Source organism: Ictidomys tridecemlineatus, chromosome X (assembly GCF_052094955.1).
Source record: "Ictidomys tridecemlineatus isolate mIctTri1 chromosome X, mIctTri1.hap1, whole genome shotgun sequence".
In the NCBI taxonomy this organism is placed as follows: Eukaryota; Metazoa; Chordata; class Mammalia; order Rodentia; family Sciuridae; genus Ictidomys; species Ictidomys tridecemlineatus.
The window spans coordinates 25,562,494-25,582,116 of record NC_135493.1 but is presented as its reverse complement, the minus strand read 5'-3'; the positions used below and the strand labels follow the sequence as shown (position 1 = coordinate 25,582,116).

The following is a 19,623-nucleotide window of genomic DNA, read 5'->3' as shown; positions in this document are numbered from 1 at the left end:
ATGCCAGGCGAGCGCGCTACCACTTGAGCCACATCCCCAGCCCCCCCTCTATTTTTTAAAATTAATTTCTGCTCATAATTTTTTGGGGTTTCATTGATCTATTATGTCATCTTTCTGGGCTTTTAGTAGCTCAAATTCAGTTATCAAAGAGAAAACTCAAAAAGAATATTGGTGAGGCAGGCAAACTTCTGTCGTAGCTGAACTAGATAGCACACATAACTTTCTTAATGCTGCTACCATATGGAGTGGCTTCTGTAGCTGATTGCTTCTTTTTGTTATATTTTTAAAAATATTTTTTAGTTGTCAATGGAGATTTTATTTATTTATTTATTTATTCATTTATATGTGGTGCTGAAAATTGAAGCCAGTGCCTCACACATGCTAGGCACATGTTCTATCACTAAACTACAATCACAGCCTAGTGATTGCTTCTTGGTTTTGCTTTTTGTTTCAGAATGGGGTTGTTTTTATTTTCAAACTTTTACCTAAAGAAATTACTTTAGATACAATTCAACCCTTTATATTCTCCTTCTGACCCTTCCCTTCCTTTTCTTGTAAGAATAAGAGTTGGCTCTGAAACATCCTATAATTTTCTAAGATCCCAGTAAAAAGTTAATTCAGAATTGACCTGAAATGCTGTGAAAGACACATGTTCAAAGCAGAAGTAAGAACTAACATTCTAGTATCATACACTGAAATGCACATAGTTTATGTAAAACACTCTCTGATTTGCATTTTTGAGCAAAGAAATACAAATCAATAATAAACCACTGACTTGGAAATAATCACAACAGTTATGTGATTCAGTGAGAATTATAAACTGTTCTGGGAAAAGCAGGCCAGAATGAAAAGAAGTAGGAATGGTGGTATGATAAAGTCTAGGATTTTTCAGATGGAATGAATTATGCTACCAGTTGCCACTTGCTCCCCAATTAGATCTGCTTAAGGTACTGTTCCTTGATAGATAAGGAAAAAAATCCAGGAAAAAATAGTGAAATAAGGAACAGAAAAAAAAGAATTTATGTTTCTTCAACCTGGAAAGACGAATGCTAAGAAGAAAGGTATATGATGGAAGTATAATAAATGAAGTTATGGATGGAAAGATTTAAAAGGTCATCACTTTTCAGACAGGTAAAGGTAGGTAACCTCCCATGAAATCGATGAACAGAGTTTATGACCAATGAATAAGGTATTATAAATATCATTTCTATATTAACTTTTTCAAATATGTTAAATTTAGGGGAAAATATAAACCAAATTTGGTACTGAAAATCAAGAGTTCGCCTTCTATCTGGGCTAACAGACAAAAATGAAATGTGATAAAATATTTGAAATGATTTAATAGAGGCATGGGCCATAATAATCAAGAGTTAAGGAAACACTCGGCATGGTGGCAGACACCTGTAATCCCAGGGCCTCAGGAGATTGAGGCAGGAGGATTGTGAATTCAAAGCCAGCCTCAGCAAAGGTGAGGCCCTAAGCAACTCAGTGAGACCCTGCCTCTAAATAAAATACAAAATAGGGCTGGGGATGTGGCTCAGTGGTTGAGTGACCCTGAGTTCAATCCCTGGTACCAAAAAAGGGGGGGGGGTTAAAGAAACATTGGGAATTTTTTTCTGTGTGGAGGAAATAAGTTTGGAGAAAACTCTATGAAAATTTAACAAAAGATAGAACATTTGGCCAGGGCCTTAAAGATTTAATTACTTAAAAGTTCACTAGTCTCAGAAGGAAAAGCAGGGTATTAGAGAAGAAGAAAAACATCAGCAAAGCATGAATGAAGGCAAAATGAATGACTTATTAATGAAAAAGAAAGGTTCAGGGTAGGTGGATTGTAGCCTCCATGGGAGAAATAATGAAAATCAAGGTCAAAGGCAGGCAGAGCTTTAAATGCCATGATAAAAGACTTTCACATTATCTTTTGGGCTATAGAAAGTAGTTTTTGAGCAGGAGAGTAATCTTGGTACTAGCTCTACTTTCTGGACAAGATTCAGGAATTTAAAAACTATAACAAAAGAGATCATGATAAACTGTGTTTAAATATCTAAAGGATCATGGTGTGGAAAGGAGTTAGATGTACCCTTATATCTCGAACTATTTGACAGATTTGAGCTCCATATGAAATAGGCTAACTAGGGCAGTCATGAATGAAATGGTTGCTCTAGAAGTTCTCCAGATATTCCTAGTCCCTAAAAGAAGGTATTCAAATACTCTGTGAATATCCATGAAATGAGAAAAATTAGACCAGATAAACTTTTGGTCATTTCCAAACTGGGCATTCTATTCATTCTTCTACAAAAGAGCTTGTCAAATAGATATTATTTCCCTTTCATCATTTTTTCTTCATTACAAATAATTTAACCTCATTTCACTATTATTCATATTAAATGCTTCACCTCCACCTTACTGGTTGGTCTCTTTTAAATACCATCATGTAGCCAGTGGATGTTCCTAACCAATTCTCACATTAAAAACTGAGCATAATACTTCCTAAAAAAGAAGTTAAATCTCTGTTACTAATTAAGATCTTACATACAGCAAAATCTTAATTAACTGAAGCTCAACTAATGAGACACTGTATTTCATGTGCTATACTCATTTTTTTTTGTACCAGTGATTGAGCTCAGGGGCCCTTGACCACTGAGCCAAGTCCCCAGCCCTATTTTATTTAGAGACAGGGTCTTGCTGAGTTGCTTAAGGACCCTGCTAAGTTGCTGAGGCTGGCTTTGAACTCTCTATCCTCCTGTCTCAGCCTCCTGAGGCACTTGGATCACAGATGTGTGCCACCGTGTCTGGCTGCTATACTCAACTTTTATGAGAAAAAGAAACATCGTGACTAAGCAAGAAGATATCTTGGATTTACTGAAAGAAAAACAAATTAATCTCCCAAGAAGTGATCTGCTGCCAGAAGAGATTCATTTCAATCTACTTTTACAGCACAACAAAAACTGATTTGGGAATAATGAATTTGAGACTCTGAAAAAATATTCCAAAAACTAAAGTAAAATCCAATTATGTTCACTAAACTGTAGTCATTAAGATAATAAAATAGACTACATTTAAAAAAATTTTTAGTTGTAGGTGGACACATGCCTTTATTTTATTTTTGTGTGATGCTGATGACTGAATCCAGTGCCTCACTCCTGCTAGGCAAGCACTCTACCACTGAGCCATAACCTTAGTCCAAAATAGACTACAGTTTTATAAAACATTTCAACCACAAAGACTGAAAAAAATGTGCCACTTAATTTTAAAAAGTCTCAATTAACATCCCCTTCCCTGAGTATTAATCAAGACTTTTCTATTTTACAGATCCAAGTGTGTCCAGGTCATGCACTCCTATGTGTGAAGAAAAAAAGAATATTTCATCTTCACCTCAATACCTACCACTGATATGACACTCAGGTATTCATAAATATTTTTGAATGAATAATATTTGAGTGTATTAACACAAATATTAGTTACTATATTAATCTGCCTCAGTAGCCACATTCCTTCTTTTGATCTTCAAAAACTTGTTATCTCTGTACTCATGCATTGCTGTCAAGCCACATAAATTATATTCATAATTATCTGTATGGTACATAGAGGGTTGTGGGCATTTATCATATTTTTCTTAAAAAATATTTTTGTAGTTGTAGATGAACAACATTCCTTTATTTTTATTTTATTTTATTTTTTTATGTGATACTAAGGATCAAATCCTGTGCCTCACACATGCTAGGCAAGCACTCTGCCACTGAGCTACAGGCCCAGCCCTGCATTTATCCTCTTAAACTAAAGGATATTAGAACTAAAAGTGATATTGAAGGTCATCAAATTCAACCATCTAATTTCATAGAGGTAGAAACTAAGGCACAGGGAACTTAGATGCCATGTTTAAGATCGTATACCTTGTTAGGACAATCGTTGGATGAAAATATTGAGTTTTTCTGGATCCTGTGATTTTTTCTTATACAAAAAATTGGCTCTGTATTCTGTATACTCAAGTAGGAAACAGATACACAATTTTTGTACTGAAACAAGAAGTACTCAGAAATGTTATTCCCTTTTGATTGTAGAATTCTCAGGCACAAAGAAGGCTGGTTTTCCTCTCCTTTATTGGAAAGGTATCTTGTGTATTTATTTTATATTCTTGCTACTCTAAAATCAATCTGACGATGTTTTAAGAGACAATAAAAGCCAGAATAATATGACATAGATTTATCTATCAGTGGCAGCAGTACATGAATTGCCATCTACTGTAATTTGTCAGTAATTTATAAGAGTACCTGTTGGGGATCAAGACATGAAAGGCTGCTTTGTGTTATCAAACTAATAACTTCTCACTTTATTTTTTAAAAATTGTAATTCTTGGTAAACGAATTGATCACACAGGGACTATCATGAGGCAAGGTTTAGGATTGTAGTATTAAGGGGTATTTTTTTGTAGTATTACGAGTTCTGTTTTATTTTATTTATTTATTTTTTTGGATTAGGGATTGAACCCAGGGACACTTTACCACTGAAATACATCCCAAGCCTTTTTGTTTATTTTAATTTGAGACAAGGTCTCGCTGAGTTGCTTAGGACCTCACTAAGTTCCTGAGGCTGGCCTTGAATGTGCAATCCTCCTCTTCAGCCTACTGCCCCTGGGATTATAGGCATGCTCCACCACACCCAGAAGTATTACAAGTTTTGAGGGCTGTAGTGAACAGGAAATCTTCAGAAGTTCAAGGAAGAATTGCAATTGTTAAACCCTTTGGGTCTGATGGAATTTGTCATGGCCCCTTGGTTTTTTACTTTATTTGGGTTTGAACAAAATGAAAGCTATGTTTTGTTCACATAACAATATTGTGTATAGTCTTTTTTTGTTGTTTCAGAGGGAGATCTTATCCATTTGCCTTGTTATTTATATTGAGAGGCTATCTTTAAAAAGAGGCTTCAAAGATTAAAAGATAAAATTTAACCTGGACAAAAAAAAGGATACTTGTGGTAAACAAGTCTCAATAGGAATTTATGATTTACTAATTTATAAAATAGCACATATTTCATATCAAACATTGTGTATCACATTGAAGCACAAAATCATAAGAAAGGAAAATCAGCATGATGCATGTTGCCAATCCCCTAAGCACTCAATAATCTATGTGGACATAGAAGTAAATTTTACCAGAAAGAAAGAAACCTGATAATTTATGAAAATCTTAAGAAAAGCAATAAAGACACAATAATCCCATTTTTTTCAGTTTGTGAACTGTAGTGTCTGTGATCTTTGGGGAAATAGGATACATTGATAGAGAAGAGATTAAAAGCATTCTAAAACTTAATGGATGATCAACTAAAAAATATCACATACTTACTTTGCCGTTATGGCCAATCATAAAGTGTACCTGAAAAAATAAAAATGCAATTTCAATTTTCTTGATCTTTTATGCTTATATTATCAAAAATGATAGCATAGTTTTAAAATTTATACATCAGAAAAGTTATCTAAGGAAAATGGGCTTTCACAAGGCTAATCCTTTATGAGCATTTTTCACTTTTACAATGGTGATTAAAACTCAAAATAGGAGTAACCTGCAATATTTTTCATTACTGTGTCTGTTGATTGTCAACACTGCTTTTCCTGTGGCATTATGGGGATGTGGGTAAGAAAATGAGCAGTCATCATTTTCAAAATAAATCATGGTATGATAGTAGGCAGGAGGCACTAATGTCTGCCAAGGTTCCTGTCCAGTTTATCACTTCAAGGTCTACCTAGTGCGTTTTCCCTTCATTTATCAATGGTCAAACACTTAATAAGTTCCTTCCAAGTCAAGCTACATTATTCACTAGGCCCATCACTACAGAGCTGAGTTAGAGCAGATTATTGCCACAACAGATTACTGAGATGCTTGACAAACTAGCTTATAATGTTTCATTCTTACTCTGTCAGATAGAATTTAGCAGAATTAGGATTGACATCAAAGGTATTTCTGAAAAGGTCATGATCTTATCACAACACTTAGATTAAGCACTGTAAATATTTGTTTCAAGTTGGGTGTGAAATCTTGAAAATTCGACACAACTTCGAGAACACATTCAGAAACATTTCTCCCATTGACCTCACTGAAGTTTTTTCAAAAGCCGGAGGGCATAATGTTGACAGGTCTGCTTACTTAAATAACTCATAAGACTAGAAGGCAGCTTAGTCAGAGCTTATGATTCCACCAACCATCAGAAAAAAAGATAGCCAGTGGTATCACCATTCTTTTCACATACATGGCTCCACAATACTATATTTACCTGACAGACACCCAAGCTGGACCTTCTGGGCTTTTCCTCCTCATGCTGGCCCTTTTGTTGTTGTTCAGATGTAAAATTGATCTTACATAAATTACTGCTTGGGTACCTGCCATAATACAGCACATCACATCCTACTAACCAAGTTCTTCCCAACTTGGCCTCTAAATGATTTGGATTATTGACTTCCATCTTCAGCCAGAATAGCTCTATTCCTAGCATCATTACTCCTCCACAGGATACATTTTTTAACTCTATCACCGAGGCATATATCACTCAAACATCCTAATTTCTACCTAATCATCAATGGCAACATGTCAACTATGTCCTACTAGTACTTTTCTAGTCTCAGGTCTGATTCCAACAATTTATTATCTCCCAATATTCCCAACATCCCCTAGTACAGACTACCTACTTTAGCAAGTTCTATAGCAACACAAATTAACATCATCCTTATTTCTCACTTGAGGTCATATTATTTCCCTATCATTTGTTCTTCTTATCCCCATTTCCTCATTATCTACCCAAACTCTACCCATCACCTATCATTAAAAAAATTCAGTTCCTTCAGAAAACCTTCCATGATTGTTTCAACAATGATAAAAAGCTACCATTTGTTAAGTATATATTACTTCTTGCTTACAATCCAGTATACCTTTAAGATATAATCAGAATGCCATTAAAATTCACCCATTTAAAATCTACAATTTAATAATTTTAATGTATTGAGTTTTGCAACAAACCACAAACCAATAATGTAATATTAATGCCAGCCCTAAAACATCCCTTGAGCTCATTTGTAGTCCCTGTTCCAACCTCCAGCCCTTGGCAATCGTTCACCTATTTTCTGTCTCTTTAGGCTTGCCTTTTCAGAACTTTTCACATGAATGGGATCTTATGATCCTATTTTGTATCTGTTTTCTTTTACGTAGAATAATCACTTGCAGATTCATTCATGTTATAGCACATATCAAAACTTCATTCTTTTTTGTGGCCAAATAATATTCCATTATCTGAATATACTATATTTTGTTTATCCATTCATCAGTTGTTGGATATATGGATTGTGGTAATTTTTCAGCTATTAGGAGCAATACTGCTATTAACATTGGATTATAACTTCTGTGTGGAAGCATGTTATTACTTTTGTAATAGGAGAGGAATTGCTCAATCAAAAGGTAAATTTTTCATACAGTGATTTTCTTTAACTTTTTTCATAACAGATTTATTGAAATATACATGTGTATACAACCTTACAATTCATCTTTTTTAAATGAACATTCAGTGGATTTTAATATATTCACAGAGTTGTGCAACCATTACCACAACCAATTTTTGAATATTTACACTACTCCCCAAAGAGACCCCATATCCTTACATGTATTATTAACAATTTTCCCAGAAACCCTACAGGTTAGCTATTCTTTTACTAGTTGTACAGTTAAAGAGAGGCTTAGCAAAACTGCACAGCCGATAAATATCAAAGTCTGCATTAGAACCTAATCTGTTTGACTCCATAGCTTGCAGAATTTCCACATTTTCTTGTCACTAATCCTGGGTCCCTCTTCACTGAAATGATTCTAGAATTTTCATTTGATTTTTTGCTTACATCCCTGTTTTTCCACATAATCAATTTCCTTATTTTTATATTACACCTCAAAATGAATATATTCTCTCTTCAACTAAAGTATAAGCTATTGGACAGCATAGAGTGTATATTTCCTTTCACTATTTGTCAGTCCCAAAAGTACTGTAGTAAAAAAAAGTACAGCAGAAAAATTAAGAGCTCAATGTTGTTTTCATAGTCAGTGAAAATCATTCCTTATGATTAACACAAATCTCTAATCTAGTAAAGGTCATTTTTGTCTTTTCCTTTAGTAACAACATAGCATCAGCAGTTGTAGCTCCATCACATTCTAGCATCACCTCACCCCATAACAACCTCTCCTTTACTTAGCATTGTTCCAGCAACATGAATATGGTCTGCATGATGTAGTCTTTTATATCTTTGCATTTTATCTGAACTTGGAGTTGCTGTCCAACCCTGAGCCGTTGTTTTGCTATCAGCAATATGAACAGTGTTTAGATGAGAAAATGTCTCCATTTTTTTCCCATGCCCTCCCCAAGAAAATCTCATCACTGCTTCCTACTCCTGAATCTTCTTCCCAGTGCATTTACAAGTTCTCAGTAATGCATCTAGTGATTTCAATAAACAATCATTTCTGCCTTGACATTAATGATTTGCCTACCAAAAACTGTTTTATCACCTTTTTACATTTATTTTATTAATATGAAATAATTTTCATATTTTTGTTATAAGTGTACAATGTCTTTAACTTGTCCTGAAATGTCTTTGGAATCCATATCCTACTTTAAAAGTTTCAAGAATATTTTTCGTATCTAGAACTCCTTTCTTCATAGGATAATTTGTTCTTCCAGATCCCTCCTTAGGATACATCCTTAGTATACAGCTTTCCTACTTCATTAAGTTTGATTTCATTTTTCTTTTCTGTTGATTTTTTCCTTAAAAATAGGGAAGGCATAAATACAACTCATGGACATTAAGCTGTCGTATTTCAAAAGCAATGGAGCATTTTCTCATTAACTGATAGAAAAATGAGCATTAAATTTGATAAGCAATAAAATAATTGAAGAAACTGGAAGTTTTCCAAAATTTTCATCCAGAGAAACTATTTAAACAAGATATTTTGTTTTTAAACAGCACCTTCCCTTATATATAGTCCTGAAAGTACCTAAACTAGCATCTTAATTTCAAAATGTTATTAGATAACATTTATACAGTTAATAATAGATCCTGTTGCCATGGAACCTTAACTGAATTTTCTAGCTCCAAGGGTTGATTTTTCAGCAATTAAGCCCTGAGCTCTAATGTTTCATTACCAGATTTTTATATGAATGTAATTATTTGGATGAGGATATTGAAAACATTTTCTAGTTTGCAAATGATACTCAAATTGGAAGAAAAGCAAAGAATGAAGGAATTGTAATCAAAACCTTAAAGACCCCTATGATTCAGGTGACTGAGATAATATAAGGCAACACGTATTCCCATGTAAAGAATGCTTCAGACTAAAAAGGACATTCATAGATCCTCCTGCTGTCTGACATAACACGATTTCTACTCCTACCTCAATCACTTTCTCCTCCCATACACACTTCACAATAGGACAAAACAGAAGTGATAGGGGAGAGAGGGGAATCTGTTGACATTATTGGTCCCCAGGCAAACTAGAACAAGGAGATTATTAGTGGCTTAATAATACGCCAATTCTAAACCTATAAATCAAGTGAACTTATCTTGTTTATGTCTAAGATGCTCATTATAGTACATCTGGACTTGAACCAGCAGTATTGATCATTCTCTTTCTATTCTACACCACTGCTTCAGAGTAGTACTTACTAATTAAAATGTGATAGCCCTAGTGTTTAAACAGATAGAGAAAGACAATGCTTTCATATTTGCATTATTTCTCACTGCATGGAAAATCAGAAATGCATTATCATAACTCAAACCTACAGAGGAAAGGAGGACAAATCCTGAGGCATAAGAGAGGATGCACAGTCTTAGGTTGGTAGTGACTAGAGGATTTGGAGGAAGTGATCAACTCATGTGGTTCTGGAGGAAGGAAAAGCAGTCTAGCAGGGAAATGGCAGAGGATGAAGTCTCTTAGAAAGAAGCTTTAGTTTTAGATTTAAAGTATCTTTCTGTAAAAATAAGGGCTCTGAATTCAAAGTTGTCACATGGTTTGTGAGAAGCAGAACTGTTATGTTAACACAATTTATCAGCTTTAACTACAAATCCCATTTCAAAAATTTTTAAAAAGGGGACTGGGGTTGTGGCTCAGTGGTAGAGCGCTTGCCTAGCACGTGTGAGGCACTGGGTTTGATTCTCAGCACCACATAAAAATAAATAAATAAAATAAAGGTATTGTGTCCATCTACAATTAAAAAATATTTTTTAAAAAAGGATGAAGCAGTTTCATGTTTGCTATTAGAATCAGTTTGTGTTACTAAACCTCTGAGTTTCAGTTTCCTAATAGAATTGCTGTGAAGAATAAAAGTGATGATATAAAGTCTCCAATACAGAAAAATAGGTGCTTGATAAATAGGTGTTATTATAATTAGTATTAATTATTGGTAAAATATATGCTTTCCGTTTACCCTAGCTCATTACTTACTGCTTATTGGTGGCAGTTTTTCTTAATTGCAGCTTCCATTTTTGTATTTATAATGCACCTCTTGGTAGTTGCATCTGCAAACCAAATCCATAGTGATGATGGCAAACTTTAGAGAAGTAATAAATGTTCAAAGAAAATATACAGAAAATAAAGATACTGCTCTCATACTTAAAATGTGTTTGCAGTCTGGCTGAGGAGATAAACATGGACACTGATAGGAAATGGTTTACCATGCATCATTAATAAGATCAGTCAATAAATTTTGAATGCTTGGTAAGTGTTCTCAACTATGCAAGCCACAATTTTGGTTATTTTACATGTACTGATTCATTTATTATCCACACAAACTCTGTAAGTAAGGACTACTATTATTCTATTTTACAGATAAAGAAACTGACACCAGGGGTTTAAATTAGTTCTCCAAAGTCACACAAGTAATAGAGTCAGGATACCAGTGTGTCTCTAAAGCTCATGGTCTCAAAACCTTACTATACTGCCTCTGGTATTAATCAATCAAATAGAGACAAAATACCAAAAAAGTCTTGCAGCTTGAATACTAAATGAATTTAAACAGCAATGAAAGACTGAGTAAGATATAAAGATAATAAATGCATCTAAAATAAGCAAATGAAACTGAACATTTCATTCATAAAAAGGGTGGATCACAGTTTTTTGAAAAAGTCAACAAACCAGAAACACTGTCACCATCAATTTCTGGTTTACTTGCTGAAAAGCAAGATATCTGAGGGTATTCAGTAGCATCTGGATACACTGTCTGTTTCAATCTGCATTTATCAAAGTCTTGAGGAAGGACTATTTTTGCAATAAAATATGCTGGTCATATTGGAACAGTATATTTGAAAGCCACATTTTTAATCTCAATAAATCATAATGAAAATGTTTCTGTATATTACAAGTATTTCTGATAAACAATATATGATTGATATCAAATGATTTTTCATCTTGTCCAAATTTCATTTCTAATGTTTGTTACATTCTGCCACAAACATTCCTCAGATAAACTTCTTCTGGTTGTGGGAACACTTTCTTGACTACATTATTTCTCCATTGTCCTATCCATTCAAACAGGCTACAATAAAATCCCATTATGTGATTTTTCAAGGGATTGAGAAAAGAAAACATCATAAAGAGGAAAATGATAAAAGCAAGATATATTGCTCCATGGAGACTTTCCTCAGAAGCTCTCTTTGTAGTAGACAGATGTGCACTCACATCTGTTTCAGGACAATATGGAGGCTGGAGGAAACATGCAGCACTCCTGCTTTTTTAACTTTATAACTCACTAACCAAATATTCTCTTTATACTGGGTGTAATGTAAGACAACCCCTTGAGGTCAAAATGAGAGGCAGGAGTCAGTCTCATTTTTTTTGTGACTCAAGTCACTGATTGCCCCAAATCTGCTATTTTTTTCTAGTGCTCTCTAGATAGGCCTCCTAGCTCCGTGCTACTCAACGTTTGGTGTATGGAAGCATCACCTGGAAGCTTCTGTTCTCATTAAGGTTCAAGAAGCACTTCTCTAGACATGACAAGATTCCCAGATGAACTAAATATTTTATATCTCTTATCTGAGGGTTATATGAAAAGATCTTAACCAATATGTCATGAAAAACAAAAGGGTGATATTAACAAAACTTACAAAATTCAAACAGAAAGTCAGTCATATTTACATAGCAAATGCAAAGTTCAAAAGCATGCATCAAAGTTTCTGATTGACAAAGTTTACTTATGAGCCTCGTTAACCCTACTTCTTTTCTCTGTACCTTGAGAGTAAATATTCACCTTACATGACCCATTGTGCCCCAGATGTGGAAGATTCTCAAACTTTATTATCATCATCAGAATTGGTATTATTATAAGCTAACATTTATTTAGTGTTTTGTATATACCAGATATCTGTGAGGTATAGCCTATACTTCCCCCTGCCCAATTTTGCAGGTGAGAAAATTGAGATTCAGAAAGAAAAAATTACCTAAGTTACACAGCTAACAGTGTCAAATATAAAGTCATTCATTTCTGCCTCTGCATCATTAGCTGATAATCATTTTCTGCCTTTCTGGTATTTCCTTGACTTGTAACTCTAGGCTTTCTTTTATGCCACTTCTGTATCTACTCAGAGAAAGACATTTCCCCAATAGGCTCAAAATGCCTATCCAAGATTCCAATTTTGCTGGTATATATGTATCACAGTAGCGTCTAACCCCACCCCTGGAGGTATTCCTGGCTCTTATCCTCTCCTGCTTCCCCATTCCAACCACTAATCCCATGATCATTTTCTCTGTCCTATTGGCTCCAATAGAGCATATTGATTTAATGATTATTAGGGTTCTTTTATTATTTGAAAAACTCAACATTTTAACCCATTATTCTCTGCTATACTTTTGCATTGATCCTCTTATCAGTCATGTAATTTTGTATTCTAAGCTCTATTAGGGCATCAATTTATCTATTTGGTCTCTATTATATTCTCAGGTCTTAGAACAATGCTTAGCATATAATAAGCACTCAAAATTATTTCTCGACTGTCTTGGTGACAGCAATGTCTATGGGATTCTCTGTGTGTCTTTTGGACCTCTTTTCCACATTCATTCCCTAGATTACCTTATCTTGTTCAATAGTTTAAATGATATGTGTTCACTCTTCAAATTATTACTTTAATCCTAACCATGTCCTGAACTTTATACTCAGATAATAAGCTGCTTACTCCTAATATGTTTGGTCACAGTATAGAAGATTGAAATGTAACATATCACAAATCTGTTTCTCAACTTCCTAACCTTATAACTCTACAATACAAAATATATATCCAGTTTACTTTCAAAATGCATTCTGAATGTAGTCACTCCTCCCCACCTCCACCACACCCATCCTCAGCCACGGCCTCATTGGGCTGCATCTGGATTTTAGTAATAAGCTCTTAAATGGCCACACTGTTTCAATTCCTGACTCTATAAAATCTTGTTTTACCTAGCAGCCAGCATAATCATGTTAAAATATAAATTGTGTCACTTGATTCTTCTGTAAGAAAGACTCCAAAGGCATTCCATCATACTTAACATAAAATGAATATCTCAAAATGGCCTATCTATAGTGCTCCACACAAACTGGTACTTTCCTCCCTAAATTACTAAGATCCAACCACACTGGCTTGCTCTTTGTTCTTTTAATAATAAAACTTATTTTCAACTCAGGAACTGATATTCACTTATTAATCTCTTTGAAATGCTATCTCCTTCCATACAGATTTTGTATCACCAGCTCCTGCATTTATTAAAGTCTGTTTAAGTGTTATCTCCTCAGAGAGAAGGCTCTTGACTATCATAGCTAAAATAATGCCCAAGCTGTACTACACCATTGTTTATCTTCTTGTCTTGGTTGTCTTTTCTTTATAGTATGTATCACTATCTAACACATTATATATGTGTTTTTATTCATTTATTGTTTATCTTGCCATTAGAATGCAAGTTCCATAACAGCAAAAACTTGAGCAATCTGATTTATTCTGGTGCCTGGAATACTATCTGGCACATGGTAGACACACCAAAAACTTTGTTGACTGAATGAATAGTGTTGTTGGACACCAATTTTATCTTTGTAACCTCCTATATTTGGTTCCCTTTCAAGCCAACTGAATATGTGTACTTTGGCTCTTTCATAAAGCCCAACAACTCCTGAAATCTTTCCACGAAAATCAGTTTCCCACTGAAAAAAAAATCGCATCTATGTCGTGGCTTATTTATGTAGCATAAATAATTGTCATACTTCAATCATTCTTTTTTTCTTTCTTTTTTTTTTTGTACCAGGGATTGAACTCAGGTGAACTTGGCACTGAGCCACATCCCCAGCCAGTTTTTGTATTTTATTTGGAGACAGGATCTCACCAGGTTGCTTAGCACCTCACTGTTGCCCAGGCTGGCTTTGAACTCATGATCCTCCTGCCTCAGTCTCTGAGCTGATGGGATTACAGATGTGTGCTACTGCGTCCAGCTGATTAATCCTTTTTTTTCTAGTCCTGTTTTTATTCCCTAATTCATGGACTCTAGATTCTAGATTGTACTCTTATTGACCAACTATACCTAAACCACAGCTACTCATCTCTGCTCCTTTACTATCCCTAAACCTGCAATATGTCCCTCCATTCTTTTACTAGGACTTCTGTACCCTGATCATGACTATGGAAAAAAATATATGAATGGATTAAAAATGTGGCATATATACCCAATGGAATATTACTCAGCAATAAGAGAGAATAAAATCATGGTATTTGCAGGTAAATGGATGGCTTTGGAAAAGATAATACTAAGTGAAGTTAGCCAATCCTCCCAAAATAAATGGTGAATGTTTTCTCTGATATAAGGTGACTGACTCATAGTGGGGTAGGGAGAGAGAGCATCGGAGGAATAGATGAACTCTAGATAGGGCAAAGGGGTGGAAGGGGAAGGGAGGGGGCAAGGGGTTAGGAATGATGGTGGAATGAGTTAGACATCATTATCCAAAGTACATGCATGAAGACATGAATTGCTGTGAACATACTTTATATACAAACAGAAATATGAAAAATTGTGTTCTATATGTGTAAAAAGAATTGTGATGCATTTCACTGTCATGTATTTAAAAAACAAAAGCAATTTTAAAAAATCTGAAATCCTGACAAAACTTCCTACACTATGTGTGTATGCATTTGTGTGTGTGCACAAGTACATCTATCATCCATGAGATTACCAAAATTTTGAAAGTTAAAAAAAAAAACAACTCATATTTAAAAAGATTCCCAAAACCATGGCAACCATATGCTTCTATCTTTTTTAGAACAGCCCTAATTTCAGAGAACTTATTATTTCCAATAATGGTAAAAATCATTTAAGGGAGATACAGGTATCTCTTGAGATTGTTAACATGAATCCATCCATATATTGGAAAAAAATTTGGTCAGATCATGTGTCCCAATTTAGGGCTAGAAAAATAGGTCACTATAGCCATGGTCCCATTGCCCTGCTAGCCTAGATTCTGGATCTCCATAGACTTCAGAAATAGCTCCCAGGAGTAGTCACTACCTTGTCATTTTGTTGCTGAGTTTTACTAGGATCATACAAGTAAAAGAGGGTATTCTCAAGCCCATAAGTAAGACCACAGGAACTTTCTTATCATGTGGTATCAACTGTTTTTTAGCTGGGTGTGAAAACAGGGTTCTAAACAATATAAAAGACACAAATGATTGTAGCTCAAAGGGTTGTGAGGTGTCTTTTTAATGCCTTTCTAGCTCCCTTTATATCACTCTTCCCCTCCCTTCTCTTCTCCATACTTACATCTTTTCTTGATGCACATGCACTAGATTTCTTCACATTGCCTCCCAACTACCAAGGGTTGTGATTCCTTGAACCTCAGATATCCATTCATCTATTTATCCATCCATTCAATAAATCTCTATTGAGCACTACTATCTGCTGGGACCTGTGCTATGTGGTAGGGATAGAGCAGTGTATAAAGCTTGGTCTATAAGAGTAACCTTGATTAAAGAGTCTCCTGAGAACTACTTCTTTCCTTTATGCCTTACATACTTAGTTTGGCTAATACTGTGTCCCACTGGTAGCACTAACTATTAATACATTTTCTTGGGTTGGGGTCGGGGGTCAGTGGTAGTGTGTTTGCCTTGTACATGTGAGGTCCTGGGTTCCATCCTCAGCACCGCATAAAAATAAATAAATACAATAAAGGTATTGTGTCCATTTACAATGAAAAAAGATACATTTAAAACATACGTTTCCCTAAAAACAATACCATTTTATTTAAAAATTCACTGGTGCTATGGTTTATATATGAGGGGTCCCCAAAAAGTTCATGTGTGAGACAATGAAAGAAGGTCTAGAGATGAAATGATTGGGTTATAAGAGTTTTAACCTAATCAGTGCATTAATCCATTAATAGAAATCAACTGGGTGGTAACTGTAAGAAGGTAGGGTATGGCTGGAGTAGGTGGATCACTGGGGGTATGTGTTTGGGGTTTATATTTTGTCCCTGGTAAGCACACCTCTCTCTGCTTCCTGATGGTCATTCTGAGTAGCTTTCTCCGCAACACACTTTCTACCCTGATGTTTTGCCTCACCTTGGGCCAGAGTTATTGAGTTGACTGTCTGTTGGCTGAGACTTCTGAAACTATGAGCACCAAGTAAAATTTTCCTCCTCTATCTGTTCTTGTCAAGTCTTTTGGTCATATGGGCAAAAAATTTGACTAAAACAACTGCTCTCCCATATAATACATAATAGTAATAATAGTAATAGCTACCATTTTAACAGCCTACTATATACTAAGTGTTTCATAACTAAGTGTTTTATATGGTTTTCACCTCTTAACCTGCAACAACAAAGGCTCAGAGAGGTAAAGTAATTTTTCCATAGCCACTCAACTAACCAGCAGCAGAGATGTAGACTGTCTGACCCCAAGTTCACTATACCATATAATGATGAATTAGATGTCTTAACATAATGAAGCATTAGGTGTCTTAACCCAAAGCACAGCCATTTTGATTGGTTGACAGCTGTTTGAGAGACTTACATGCTACTTCCCACATCATACTAGGAAGATATCGGAGGATCAATTAGAAACAAATGACGTCTCCTGGTAAGTGACCAGGAGAGAGTAAGTACTGACCCAGAAGTCAATAGGAGAGAATTTCAGAAAAGTGAATGGTCAACCTTTTTATATGACTATTTTGGAATGGAACTTGAGTTTATTGCTTGCATATAATTTCTGAAGTCATTTTAGGGTTAGGTTCTCTAAGCAATTGGCAAGTATAATTTCATACCTTAAAAAAGTACCATTCTTTCCCAGGCCAAAGGAGCCAATAGGAAACCATGATATAGTGATGCTTTAGAGTTTGGGAAATTCTGTGAGGTCTCGTTAATTAAAATTCCTATCTCTCATTTTAATTTGAACAGAGTCAATGATGCAATATGCAGAAAAGAAAGTTATCTACTCTAATGACAACTAAAACCTTGTATACAAGATGATTGTAAATACCCTCATTATTCTATCATAATAGATGTACTATGCTTTTAGTGTTTCCATATTGTTGGCATCTAGATTTTTTCAGTCTTACATCATTAGTAAGATGATTATCATTAGTAAAATGATTTTGCATATGGATATTCATCCACAACCTGGTTATTTCTTCTTAATAATTTTCACTATAGAAGACTCTTGGGTTAAAGTTTAATAGCTTTTAAGACTCCTTGAACATATTACTATTTACTTTCCAGAAAGATTATACTAATTTATACTCCTCTGGAAGTCTGTGAGAACACCTGACTCGCAGCACCTTCACAAGAACTTAATTTATTTCTAATCTCTATGAATATGATTTGCCAAAAATTGCTTTTAATTTATATTTTTCAAATATTTATTTTCTATATGTATTTCCTTCCAATTTCCTAGTCATATCTTTGCCATTTTCCTGTATAAATGTTCATCTTTTTCTTAATTGATTTATAAGAGATATTCATACATTATAGACCGTAGGTTTTTTATGTGAATTAGTATATTTTCCCTGTTTATGATTTGCATTTTTTATTCTAATGATGCTTTCTGGCTAAGAAAAAATATTGGTTCTTACTGACTGAAATCCAGCATCATTTTGTTGTGATTTTTTCCATATACTTATGATTTGAGGGTGATTTCTCACCTTAAAAACCAACAATCAACTCTATTTGTTTCTATTTTAAAAATTTAGACCTTTAGTTCTTAAATATTTCAAAATTTTATTTATATGCATAGTGATTTAATAATTTAATCTGAGATTTTATGGTTTATTTCTATCTCCAAAACAACAAATTTTCAAAGAACTATTTATTAAATGTTTCTTTTCCTTATTGTCCATCTTGTTTCTTTTCTTTTAAGAGAGAGAGAGAGAGAGAGAGAGAGAGAAAGAGAGAGAATTTTTTTTAAGAGAGAGTGAGAGAGAGAGAGAATTTTTAATATTTATTTTTTAGTTCTCGGCGGACACAACATTTTTGTTGGTATGTGGTGCTGAGGATCGAACCCGGACCACACGCATGCCAGGCGAGCGCGCTACCGCTTGAGCCACATCCCCAGCCCCATCTTGTTTCATTTATTACAAAAAATATTTTTTCCAGGCAATCTGGTTCATTTTATTCACCTCTCCATTCTTACCACTTTAGCATACTACTATGTATTATAACTCTTATAATCTGTTTATTCTTCCAAAATAAATCTCAGAATCATCAATTAAAAAGAGAACAGATTTTTTGTTGAATCTATATAAAACCTATGAATTAATATGAAATGTCCTATACCTACAGCCTATAAACCAGTTAAATTGGAAAAACTAACATATTTAAAAATATTCAGACATCCTAATCAAGATCACAGTGTATATTTCCACTTTCTTGAAATTTTACTTTATGCTCCTTATGGAATCTTGGTAGTATTCAATGAAATGTAAGCCTTACATTTTTCTTAATAATATTATTCCTTGAATTTAAAGATATTTATTCTTTAAATTCTCTCTATAAATTTCTTATAATTTCTATCTGTCTGTCACTGGCACATCAGCAGAGAGGTACAGTATAAGCCATGGGGACTATATTAATAGGCCATTAAAAAAGAAAAAGAAACATTTATTGCCATTTAGGAAACACATTCACTGCTAGAAGTTGCCTGCCACAGAATCAAAGAGTTATGATATTACACACTACCCATCAAACTCAGAGAATTTAAGGCCATGTTCTCATTCAAAAGTCATCATTCTCAGATGAGAGAGAGACCATTTATCAAGACACAGGAAGAAAGAAAGCAGCTATCACACAAGTCAAAGCACTGAGACAAAAACAATGATTCTGATTAAATTTTCAAAAGAAATTTTCAGTCTACAATTGTGTTTGGCAACTTTAAATCCCAAATGAAATTTTAGAGGAGCTATTATATGCCTTTGAAAAGTAGATTTATAATGAAAATGCTGACAGACCTTACGAGAGAAGATTGTAATATCACGAGCACCTCTAATGTGAATCATTGTAAAGTAACAGAATATTTGTATTCATAGGGAGAATACACAAACTTTTTAAAAAGAACTGCCTTATTTACTATCTTCAGTGTCCATTGCCTTTCTTTACTTCAGTTACTATTAG

General features: G+C 34.4%; 1 protein-coding gene across 5 annotated transcripts in view; it reads right to left on the bottom strand.

Moving 5' to 3' along the window:
* Tenm1 (teneurin transmembrane protein 1) overlaps window positions 1–19,623 on the bottom strand; it is a 780,422-nt gene that overhangs the window by 645,782 nt on the left and 115,017 nt on the right. For 3 of the 5 annotated variants that reach the window (XM_040285140.2, XM_005319330.4, XM_040285146.2), the window contains exon 3: window positions 5,340–5,369. The exons of the other annotated variants lie outside the window; for them this stretch is intronic. The gene's annotated coding sequence lies outside the window, so the exon portion shown is untranslated. The remainder of the gene's footprint in view (window positions 1–5,339; window positions 5,370–19,623) is intronic. 5 annotated transcript variants of the gene reach the window in all.